At 39.1% G+C, this 12799-nt stretch overlaps 1 long non-coding RNA gene across 1 annotated transcript in view; it reads right to left on the bottom strand.

The window, feature by feature from the left end:
* The window catches only part of LOC120401801, a 52551-nt gene extending 42254 nt beyond the window's left edge, over positions 1-10297 (bottom strand). The window contains exon 1 of the long non-coding RNA XR_005596743.1: positions 10192-10297. This is a non-coding gene — a long non-coding RNA (uncharacterized LOC120401801). The remainder of the gene's footprint in view (positions 1-10191) is intronic.
* Positions 10298-12799: the final 2502 nt, after the last annotated feature.

Raw genomic sequence — 12799 nt, 5'->3', positions numbered from 1 at the left:
ATTGGCAGGGATGGAAAGGAGCTCTTTTGTAGTTGGCTGGCTGGCTGACTTGGGCTGGCCAAGTTGAGTTATTTGCTCCTGTCTGAATATTTTCATTTTAATACTGCTGGGGCATTATGCTGTAACATTTAATTGTCAGTGTGCCTAGAAATTTTGTACGGACAGCTGGCTTATTTCAGTCTAAAAAACAAATATTTGAGTTATTGCATAATTAGAGAGGGTTCAGAGATAAGGGATGAAAATGATTAAGGGCATGAGAAATCTCCCATGTGAAGAAAGAGTTAAGAGATCTGGCATCTTTGCCATTCAGAACTGATGAATAGACCTGGTCAAAACTTTCCAAATATTGACGTCTTGATGAAATGTTTACACTTTCTCATAATTTCAATATGTGGAATAATTCAATTAATAAAAATACATTGAAATCACATTGAGGACCAAATAATTCACCCTCAATTCAGCCTCTACATTTATGTGCATAAACGTGATTTGTATCTGTGTGCACAAATCTTTCATTTGAGCATACATAACTTTTGTATCCATGTCTGTAAGAGTGGAGAGACCACATGTACTTGAGGTTATCAGTTAAGGAAAGTAGCATATCTCAATTAGTTTAGACTCCTAATATACCACTACAAAGACTTTGAAAATAACAGTCAAGTCATACAGCAAGGTATAGCACTGCAATTACAAAATAACACATTCAAAAAATTAAACAAACAAACCTCTAGCTTTCCTTCAGTAAAAATCTTGACCGAGTAGCGTCAAGAAAAAAAGTACTGCCAGGTACACCGCTAAAATTACAATGTAGCTCATGTAAAGGCTAAATTTTAAAAAATAGCTTTCAGCGGGGGGGAGGGGAGAGAAAATCAAGCAACTCGTAGAAATGCTGACTTAGTAGATTCAAGATATAAAAGAAAGTCCATAAAACAATCTTATGTAATGAAGAATCTAAAGGAGAAGAGAAGTGTGAAAAAAAGATAGGCAAAGATAAATATAGAAAGTAGTTCAGGACAGATAATGAAGATCAAAATGCAGAACAAAGTACATAAACATGTTCTGGGATATCCTTAAAGGAAGCAGTAGCTGTAAGAAACTGTTTTTGTGGTGGGGTAACAGCTAATGTTGTTCAAGCAAAATGACTGAACTGCAGACAGAAACAGCATCCTGCAGAGAGCAGAAGAGCTTTACTAATGACTCTTTGAGGCTACATGTAAACAAATACAACTAAAATAGTCACTTTCCATGACTTCATAAACTGGAATAGCTAGGGATCCTAGATTCACAGATTCCCAGGCCAAAAAGGAACATTCTGATCATTTAGTTCACAAGCTTTTGTACTGGTGACCCCTTTCACGTAGCAAGCTTCTGAGTGAGACTCCCCCTTATACATTGAAAATACTTTTTTATATATTTAACACCATTATAAATGCTGAATGCAAAGTGGGGTTTGGGGTGGAGGCTGACAGCTCGCAACCCACCAATGTAATAACCTTGCGACCCCCTGAGGGTCCCAATCCCCAGTTGGAGAACTCCTGATCTAGTTTGACCTCCCCTATAGCATAGCCCATAGACCGTCCCCAAAATAATTCCAAAATTATTCTTTTAGAAAACATCCACTCGATTTAAAAATTGGCAATGATGGAGAATCTACCATGACCATTGGTAAATTCTTCCAATAGTTAATTCCCTTCACCATTAAAAATGTATGCTTTCTTTCCAGTCTAAATAGGTCTAGCCTCAACGTCCAGCCATTGGATCATGTTATACCTTTCTCTGATAGATTGAAAGGTCCATTAATAAATATTTGTTCCCCATGTAGATAATTACAGACTATAATCAAGTGACCCCTTAACGTCCTCTTTGTTAAGCTAATTCAGTTGAGCTCCTTGAGTCTTTCACTATGAGGCATGTTTGTAATTCTTTAGTCATTCTCATGGCTCTTTTCTGAACCCCCTCCAATTTATCAACATCCTTGTTGAATTCTGGGCCCTAAAACTGGACACAGTATTCCAGCAGCTGTTGTACCAGTGACAAAACTATAGGTAAAATAATTGCTCTACTCCTACTCAAGATTCCCCTGTTTATGCATCCCAGAATCTCATTAGCGCCTTTGACCACAAAGTCACAATAGGAGCTCAGGTTCAGCTGATTATCCACATGACCTCCAAACTGATCCCCAAATCATTTTCAGGGTCACCACTTCCCAGAGCTCCCCATCTTGTAAGAAAACCAGATGAAAGCAGTCAAGAGGAAAACTCAGATTTCGTGTCCCATCTGGGAAAAATGAAAGTAATCATAAGAGTTCTTCTGCATAATATTTCTTTTCGTAAAAGAAACTACAGAGTGTGTTGTTTTGCCACTACTCATGAGGGAAGCAGGTATTGCTAAAGTGCTACCTTCCCAATAGTGCTCTGATATTTTTATTTCTTTTTTCAGGAGATAGACTAAAACCCTGGATCTGAATAGCTCTGAATTTTGGAAATCAGATCAACGGTCTGTATCTGAAACTTGTGACTCCTGACCATTGCTATTTTTCCCCCCTAAGAAATATTATTCACTTATTGAAACCATCTGCTCATGCAAAGTACTCACTTTTATCATGGTAATTTAAAGTAAAATGAATTTTTCCAACAATATAGCTGATGCCCATAGCTGTTATTTGAGATGAATCATGAGGACATAAATCAGAAAAAAAGCAATACAGGTTCAGCTGACAGATCAGGTAGGAGGGAACAGCTTAGCCCCGGTCTACATTACACAGTTAGGTTGACGTAAGACACAAAGAGGATCCCAGCGAGTGGTAGGACCTCGGGCAGTAGCCCTAAGGCTCCTGGCAGTAAGCTTCAAGGAGATGAGGCTCCAGGCTCTCAGCCCCCCACATTGCCCCTCTTACGTCAGTGGATGTGCTCCTGAGGAGGACGCACACCACCAACAAGATGGTAATGTGAACGTGAACCACCTCAGTAATTACTGTGGTGGCTGTAAAATGACCTAATATAGGTCGATTTAAGCATGTAGTGTAGACATGCCCTTAACCACAGTGATTAATAGTTCTTTTCAGGAGATACTTAGATACCATGATGATGGGTGCTATAGAGAATCCTTGGAGGCCTCAGAGTCTAATTTTTGTTGACAATAAAAGCCAAAATTTTTAAAGGGTGGGCAAAAATTAGGTTTCAAAAGCCATATTTTGGAACCTACATAGATTTAGAGAGGCTGAGCAAACTCTTCTGAAAATATGGCTTTAGGCTGGGATTTTTACTTTCAAAGGGACTTGGGTTTCTAACTCCCATAGGTATTTGAAAAGACTAATCTGATCTCACAAAGCGTAGTGCACAGGTGGATTTCTGTGTTTACACAGAGACCCCTTGAAGTAAATGGAGCTCTGTTCAGGTGCAACAGTCTGTGCATGAATTATGCTTGGCAGGATTAGAACTTTAGGAGCCTCACTTTTGGCTCCCTGATATCAAAAAACATGCCAAAGTCTTGAAGGGAGAGTCACCTCTTTCCCCCCTGAAGCAGCATTCCCATTTCATCAATAGCTAACATTTTTACATTATATTTCTTTGACCTGTTTTAAAATTTTCAGCAAGGACTTTTCTGTAAAGAAGGCTTCTTAAGCATAAGAGTATTTTCTGGTAGTAACACTGGGTTTAAAACTCTCTCCATATTCACCCTTTAAGGGATAAAGGTAAAGGGGAAAAATTAAAAATATTATGAAATTTATAAACTAATTAAAAATAAATAAAAGAACATGGCCCCTATTACCTTTAAAATGAAAATTAGACTCAAGTTTTCGACACATCACTTTGGATCTGATACTCAACTGGTATAAACTGGGGGAATTATCTTGATTACAGTGGAACTAGCCAATTTATACCAATTGAGGATGTGCCCCTTTAATCTCAGCAGATGTCAATAGCTGCTCAGTAACCCTTTCCTTCAACTAGCACAACCCCTCAATCTCATACATAAAAATCTGGCAGGGAGTTCACAAGCTCTTGTATTTACACAAATGTTGTGTAAACTATACTGCAAATTCTAGATAACCCACAGTATACTCTGTAATCTTCCGGTCTCCTAACATCCTCATTCCTGAATATACAGAGCCCAGTATATGCAGAGGTGGTTTTCAAACCTGGGTGTTTTAAATTAGACTCCTAAATTTACACCTAAACAGAAGTAGCCTGACTTTCAAAGCTGCTGAGTAACCCTAGCTCTCATTGACTTCAGTGGGATGCCATCACAGAAATGCATTGACCACTAGGTGGAAAGCAGAGGTTGTTTTACAGCACAAAACAGGGTGGTAGCATTGAAAGATTTAGGATTATAGGCTTATTAGTATATAGCTTTATTTTTAAAATACCTTTCTTTCATTCTAATATCTTTTGATCCACTCAACTTTTATTCTCTTGCAAGAATGGCTTTTCTAAGAACTGAATTGCATGGGCCCACTATACCTAAAACACCAATTTGCTGTCTAGGACCACAATTGCCCATGAGAGCGCCACACCTCAGGAACAATGGAACTGTCTACCACAAGAGGGACACACGCTTATGTAGGAGACAAGGCTTTCTCAAGGCTGAGCCCCCAAAAGGTGGGGTCATAAATTATCACAAACCTCTATATATTTCAGTCCAAAGGCCAGGGGGAACTTATTTGACTTTGCCTTATTAGAGAACACCACATAGTGTTCTCTAATATGCTGATTTTACTGAAACAAACAGAAACTACTTCCCTTACTTCTCTGTGCCTCATACCCTTTCCCACCTACCCACACTCTCCCCCCTGCCCCATGGCAGTGGGAATGATGGTGAAGGGAGTGCTTAGATAGTGATGAATGAAGCATAAGAACCTGAATAGAATAGAATAAAATACATTAGAATGACAGCAACATCACTATCATTTACAGCAGGAAGTGAAGAATTACTGTATCATATTAACATTGCTTAGGTAATTTAGATAGGCAGAATATAATTATCCTACTTGGAACTGGCAGGACTCCAGAGTTTATACCTTATGAAATATCCCATGGAATTTTTCACATCTGAGTGTTCAGTTTCTTATATTTAAATCTCATCCAAAATATTTTCTCTAGAATCAGAGTCCCCTAACATGACATATGTTCTAATTCAGAGAGAAGAGTGTCACAAACAGTTTCTCCTTGATTACTTGGGGTGAAATCCTATACCCACTGACGTAAATTGAAGTCCATATCAAATCTCCTATCAAGTTTCAACCCCAGATTTTCCTTGGAGGACTCTCATTCAAGTACACACCAGGGTTGGCCCTATTTCCTCCCACAGTTATGTGGCTGTAGATTTAAATTCAGTTTAAGAAAATGTGTATGCCACACTTCCAACATAAATTATGGAGTCAAGTATCAGAGGGGTAGCCGTGTTAGTCTGGATCTGTAAAAGCAACAAAGAATCCTGTGGCACCTTATAGACTAACAGACGTTCTGCAGCATGAGCTTTCGTGGGTGAATACCCACTTCTTCAGATGCAAGTGGGTCTGAAGTTGCATCTGAAGAAGTGGGTATTCACCCACGAAAGCTCATGCTGCAGAACGTCTGTTAGTCTATAAGGTGCCACAGGATTCTTTGTTGCTTTTATAAATTATGGAGTGGTGCAAAATTGTAATTTATGGTACAGTTAAGCGAAAGAACAATCTTTTCTTTCTCACTAACAAATAGTTACTACTATCTGCTAGCTTTAAATTGGAGATACATTTTTTTGTTGATAATAAATCCCACAAAATGAGGCCATAATGAAAATTCTGACAGACTCTTTAACTATGGTGTCACTACTGGTCACTGCTGTAAGTTCTTATTTAGGGAGAACTTTGATTATTTTAGTGAGAAAATCCGCACTCAGATTCATAGTTAGACAAGAGTAAACACTGACTTGTTCTTCGGTCAAGGATTTGGAATCAATGAAGAGATGAATCACTTGAAAATGATTGCAGTTCATTTGCCGTCAATTTGAATTGCTGAAAGAACAAAGAATCACGGCTGATGCCAATCATTCTTGGGCTGATGCCTTTTTGAAACCTCCAGGTTGTTGGGGAAAATTGCTGCTTAAAGCATAAAACCTTTTTCAATGAATTTTACATATTTAACATGGCTGTACTAGATTAATTGCCATGGCTTCATAGAAATCTATTGTCAGACCATCTGGTCCTGAGGACTTCCTGCTTTTGATTTTTTTTTAATTGCTGTCTGTAAATTCCTGAATTATACTGTAAAAGCAGCAAAGTCTTGTGGCACCTTATAGACTAACAGACGTTTTGGAGCATGAGCTTTCGTGGGTGAATACCCACTTCGTCAGATGCATGCTCCAAAACGTCTGTTAGTCTATAAGGTGCCACAAGACACTTTGCTGCTTTTACAGATCCAGACTAACACGGCTACCCCTCTGATACTTGAATTATACTGGTTCATTCAACTTTGTTTCCTCCAGAACCTTGTGTTCACTGTACATTTCTGAGTTCTTTAATATATATGCCAGAACATGTTTTTCTTTTCAGCAAGTTTTTGTACGTTTTTTTTAAATTACTGCATTGTTTCTACTTTATTTTATTATGTGTGTCTTTCTTTTTAAAAAGCAACTCAAAATATAAATGGCTAGATTTGTGCTGGCTACACTGTTTGGGTAACTATCCCTAAACTGTACTGGTTTTGCTAATGAACATCTATCTTTTTTTAAACTAATATTTTGAAGGACCTGAACATAACAGATTTGATTCTGATTCCTTTGTACCAGCATTATATTGGTAGTTTAATTTGCTTCACTGGAGTCAAAGGCTCAGAATTTGGCCCATAATAACTGAAGTAGAGTATGATAATTTGTTATTGTGTGCATGTCTATACATTTGCCTTCATAAGTCCAAACCTGATTACTTAAAAGTTGGCATAGTATTCTTTAGTCTAATGCAGTGAAAATGGTTTCTGATAGTTTAACATAAGAACGGCCGTCCCGGGTCAGACCAAAGGTCCATCTAGCCCAGTATCTGTCTACCGACAGTGTCCAATGCCAGGTGCCCCAGAGGGAGTGAACCTAACAGGCAATGATCAAGTGATCACGCTCCTGCCATCCATCTCCATCCTCTGACAAATAGAGGATAGGGACACCATTCCTTACCCATCCTGGCCAATAGCCATTTTTGGACTTAACCACCATGAATTTATCCAGTTCTCTTTTAAATGCTGTTGTAGTCCTAGCCTTCACAACCTCCTCAGATAAGGAGTTCCACAAGTTGACTGTGCGCTGCGTGAAGAAGAACTTATTTTTATTTGTTTTAAACTTGCTGCCTATTAATTTCATTTGATGACCCCTAGTTCTTGTATTATGGGAATAAGTAAATAACTTTTCCTTATCCACTTTCTCCACACCACTCATGATTTTATATACCTCTATTATATCCCCCCTTAGTCTCCTCTTTTCCAAGCTGAAGAGTCCTAGCCTCTTTAATCTTTCCTCGTATGGGACCCTCTCTAACCCCCTAATCATTTTAGTTGCCCTTTTCTGAATCTTTCTGAGTGCCAGTATATCTTTTTTGAGGTGAGGAAACCACATCTGTACACAGTATTCGAGATGTGGGCGTACCATGGATTTATATAAGGGCAATAATATATTCTCAGTCTTATTCTCTATCCCCTTTTTAATGATTCCTAACATCCTGTTTGCTTTTTAGACCCCCTCTGCACACTGCGTGGACATCTTCAGAGAACTGTCCACGATGACGCCAAGATCTTTTTCCTGACTCGTTGTAGCTAAATTAGCCCCCATCATATTGTATGTATAGTTGGGGTTATTTTTTCCAATGTGCATTACTTTACATTTATCCACATTAAAATTTCATTTGCCATTTTGTTGCCCAATCACTTAGTTATGTGAGATCTTTCTGAAGTTCTTCACATTCTGCTTTGGTCTTAACTATCTTGAGCAGTTTAGTATCATCTGCAAACTTTGCCACCTCACTTTTTACCCTTTTCTCCAGATCATTTATGAATAAATTGAATAGGATTGGTCCTAGGACTGACCCTTGGGGAACACCACTAGTTACTCCTCTCCATTCTGAGAATTTACCATTAATTCCTACCCTTTGTTCCCTATCTTTTAACCAGTTCTCAATCCATGAAAGGACCTTCCTTTTTATCCCATGACAGCTTAATTTACGTAACAGCCTTTGGTGAGGAACCTTGTCAAAGGCTTTCTGGAAATCTAAGTACACTATGTCCACCGGATCCCCCTTGTCCACATGTTTGTTGACCCCTTCAAAGAACTCTAATAGATTAGTAAGACACGATTTCCCTTTACAGAAACCATGTTGACTATTGCTCAACAGTTTATGTTTTTCTGTGTGTCTGACAATTTTATTTAAGTTTAATTTTGTTTTTTTTAGTATGTGGAATAAAAGTTGATGTATCCCCTGACAATGGAGTTCATAGCCTCTGAAGCAAGGAGAGTAACATTTCCTCTTTGTGGATAAACAAACAAAAATATCTAGAAGTGGTTTCTAATCTATTGTATGAACATTCACTACTTGACTAATTGGTTATTCATTGTACTCACTTGTACATAACGTAAAATTAACAGATCACCTAGTTTGTTTCTCTTTAAAACCCCTGGCAATAAAATATAGAATCTTTTCTTGACCCTTTTCTGTTACTTTGTGAATGGAATGTGAAGTTCCAGCCTTGAAAATGCGCATGTTCTCAAACTGTACAATACAAATCAAGATCTTTTAAAGACTTGACCTAAAGGTTCCTGACTTTTCTACAATGGGTCCCTTTGTTGATGTTATTCGCTCCTTTTCATTGTATATGTTGGAAGTTGTATGCACAGGAGAATGCCACCACTTTATTTTGCAATATTTGTCAATGCTGTATTATAATAAAGGTTGTATGGCTTTCTATTTTAGATTACTTTCTGAGTTGCTGAATATATGAATGAAATTTGTGTTTGTTTTACATACACTGGTTGTTTGATATCTATACATATTATATCATGAAGTTTTCAAAAACTGTTTTGATTAAAAAAAAAAACCAGTGTACTAGTACTTTTACCCACTATGGCACTGTCTACACTAGGGAACAGATTCACCTTTGAAAATAATTTAGCATGATTTTAAACACGATTTTACATCTAATGTAGACACGTTTAAAAAAACCGAACATTAGCTAGTACAGTCAACCCTAGGCTGCACCCATGGTTCACAGGTGATTTTAAAGGTGTTAAAGCATCTCCATGTTAGGTGCAAAGTCATATTTAAAATCATGTTAAATAACACCTTTTCAAGCATAACCTATTTTCCTTGTATACACAAGGCCTAACAGAGTGACTCTGAGATAGAAGAATTATGCACCCACTGTTTCCCCTACCTAAGAATGTTTGACTATTGTGCTTGGTATCCATCAGCCTGAGGCAAGACAGAAGCTCACCAAAAAGGTTTTCATAGCTGATGATGCTTGCATGATCACCCTTTACCCACACACTTGCTGCTGCCTTAGGGTAATACCTGATTTAATGAATACTTGATTTAAATAAGTGAACCAGTGTTCAATCAAACCAAACCTATTAAAATGAAACTCTGCTATACTAACCCTTGACTTGTTCTTATTTGCTTATAGGTTGAGCAGCTCTTTGAAAAGAGGAGCTGAAGATTGTCTTTACATGTAGCAAATTCTGAATTTATGTTAACTGCTAAATGGAAACTTATTTTAACATCAGTAGCTTGAAGAAAAAAATATATATATCAAAATCTGAAAGCCTTAAAATTACATTAACAGAGTTCACACACTGCTTGGGCCTCCCCCGGGGGGCCCGGAGGAATTGTGTAGCAGTTCCTCAATAAGCAAGCACCCCCTATTGATAGTCATGCACATCTTTCTAAGGGAACTCAGCCCTCCAGCCTGGTCACAATCTTTAGTCCACCCCCTCCAGGGTCCCAGCTGTGCAAGCTAACATCCTAAACAAAAATACTTCTACCCTCTCTGGAGCTGTTCTTCAGCCAGTCCTCACTTTAGGGCTCAACTACCTCTGTGAAGGGCTTGTATGTACCCTCCTTGGGGTGGCTAGGGGAACCCCAGTCCCAACCTCAACTCCAGATACCAGCCGAGGGCCCTGTACTGCATATCTAGGCTGAATCCTCTACTGATATTGTAGTCCTAGGCCACCTCTTACCTTGCTCCTTTACTTTCCCTCAGGGTCTCCCAGTCTCTTCCCTGGATAGCTAAGGTCTCTCTCAGGCCCCTCTCTCAGAGAGCTTGCTTCCCTGCTTTTAACTCCCTTTCCTGCTCTAGTTCTCCCTCTGCTGAGTCAGGACTTTGTAGGCATCTTCTTAATCCCTGCACTCTCTTCCCTCCTGCTCTCTTCCCAGCTGTACCCTACCACTAGCTAAGCCTGGCTACTTTTTGCATATGAATCACCTGATTCCTCTTAGGTGGGGCCCATTTTGTAATCAGGTAGGCGTATCCCCAGGCTCTCCAGCCCATGGGGCAAGTCACCCTATTACAAACATTAACAGCAAAGAGCTAAGACCTGGACAGTGACTTGGACTACATGTCCAGACAAGGGAGTTATAGTGCCCCAGACACCCCTTAATTCCCCACATGAGTAACCTGGATGTTGGAGCCAGATATTCAGGAATAAGCAGGGCTACTTATTGCCTCCTCAGAGAGGAAGGGGTAGGCAGTGGCAGGAGGCTCTGCTCTACACTAGCTCTGCCTTGTTTGTTGTTCAGTTCAGCTAAGCGTATGCAGGGATAGGGGTTACTGAATTACTTCTGGTATAGGCTGTCAGTTAATTACTGTTCTCTGCAGCAAGCATGAAATAGGAGAAGAATGGTGACTCAGGTGTCTCTCTGTTACTACACCTCTGGCCCCCAGAGATACTCCTGGCATGGTGCATCTTGTGCACCACCCTTTGTTTAGGGCTATGCTTAAAGGCACAATCTATCCTTGAATCTTCCGAACTGAGTTACACTATATATCTTGTGCATTTTCTGAACTAGCCTAAACAGCATAAGCATCAATGTTAAAAAAAAAAGAGAGAGAGAGAGAAGGAAAAACTCTCCCACTGCTAAGCCTCTTAAAACTTCCTCACAGCTGTTAAATTGCTTTTGCTACATTTCAACACTGCTACAGCAAATGTCTAAAGAGGCACCTGGCTGCTCCTAACTCACTTTAGCAGCCACTTGTAACTGACACTTCTGAAAGAGAAGCAGGTTTAACTGAGGCACTGTTAATTGAGGATTCCTAATCTCAGGGGTCTGTTCTTCCCTGCAGGATATGAGTATCTTCCATTGTCTTTAATGGAGGTTATTTGTGTTATTCAGGGAAGCATAAGGCCCTGGGAGCTTTAACAGAATCATCTTTAACTTGGGAGCTGGGGTAACTATAACTGAGGACATCCTAACTCAGCTGTCTTGAACTCTAGAGCTCTTAACTGAAGACGTCTGCCCTTAACTGAAATTAAGGTTTTGTCTGTTAACTAAAGCAAACACAGAACTCCCATTGACTTTAACAGGATCTGGAGGATTTTACCCTGTGTCTTTAACTGAGACATACATATATGAGAAAGCCCTTAACAAATATGGCTTTAACTGAAATGTCATTGTGGGTAGAAGGGACTATATTTTGACGTACATGTGTGAAAAGGCCACATAATAACTAGTTTTTTTCCCTCTGAGGGTAACTATACCTACAATTAATGTATATGTGAAATCAGTGGGAGCTTTGCCTGAGTGGATCATGCTTGCTTGGATGACGCATACTGTACACATTTTGTACAAAGTAGATTTCAAGTATGGATACAAGAAGAAAAAATATAGAGTTCCTTGAAATAAAAATTGATAATAAACTTACTCAACTTTTTAAGTTGTTTAGGGCTAGACTCTGCCCTTATTTGTTGGCCAAGCAGGGGAATAAAGGGAGCCCCCTCCTCCCCTCTTGCTTGACCTATCTGGATCTTGGGTCCAGGTCCTGTATGGAGTGCAACTGCTGCTCTCTAGATAATTTAATCTGAGAGCAAGAGTGTGGCAAGTGGACAGAACCTTGACTCTACTTCTCAGCCATCCCTGCCTCACTAATCACACTAGCTATCCCTGTATTTGCTGCACCCTTTCAATAGCTGCAATAACATAATTCCCCTCAAAAGAAGAAGGGATCAGTGGAGGAATTGTGGTTATAATTCCTGGGGCTTCTTTTGTGGCAGGGCATTTAAACTCCATCCCCTTCTGAAAGGCGACTCTATTAAGTAATGGATTTTTTAAAGAGAAGGTTAGAAGAGAGGCAGAGATGCACAAACGGTGGAATACACAGGAAATTAAGAAAATAAACATATTTTGAAGTGCTCACACAAAATGTGTACGCCCAGTTTCTATACATGAAATGTTAAATGAGTGCACATAGCTCAGGGATCTGCATAGACACATGCAATTTTGATTTTCATGTACACATCAGACACTGTGCATATATATCATACATATGAACAGTTAAAAATATGTGTACCATATGTACTGGTAGAGATGCTAAAACAATTCAGTAGTTGGCAACATCTACTCAGATCTTCAGTCCACATGACTACTAAATCAAGATCCATGTAATGTGAAGTTACATAGCTTTCATGCAGAAACAATAGGTAGTAAATAAGATACTAAAAAACCCTAGAAATCCTGTTACTTTTTTGATCAACATTGTTCTTTCCAGTAACAGTGCATTAGCTTCTGCATCAGCATTTGTATTTTCTTACCCATGACCATGATTTGTAGTGCAGATCATTGATTCTGGAA

Source organism: Mauremys reevesii, linkage group 3 (assembly GCF_016161935.1).
Source record: "Mauremys reevesii isolate NIE-2019 linkage group 3, ASM1616193v1, whole genome shotgun sequence".
In the NCBI taxonomy this organism is placed as follows: Eukaryota; Metazoa; Chordata; order Testudines; family Geoemydidae; genus Mauremys; species Mauremys reevesii.
This window is presented reverse-complemented; position numbering and strand designations above follow the sequence as displayed.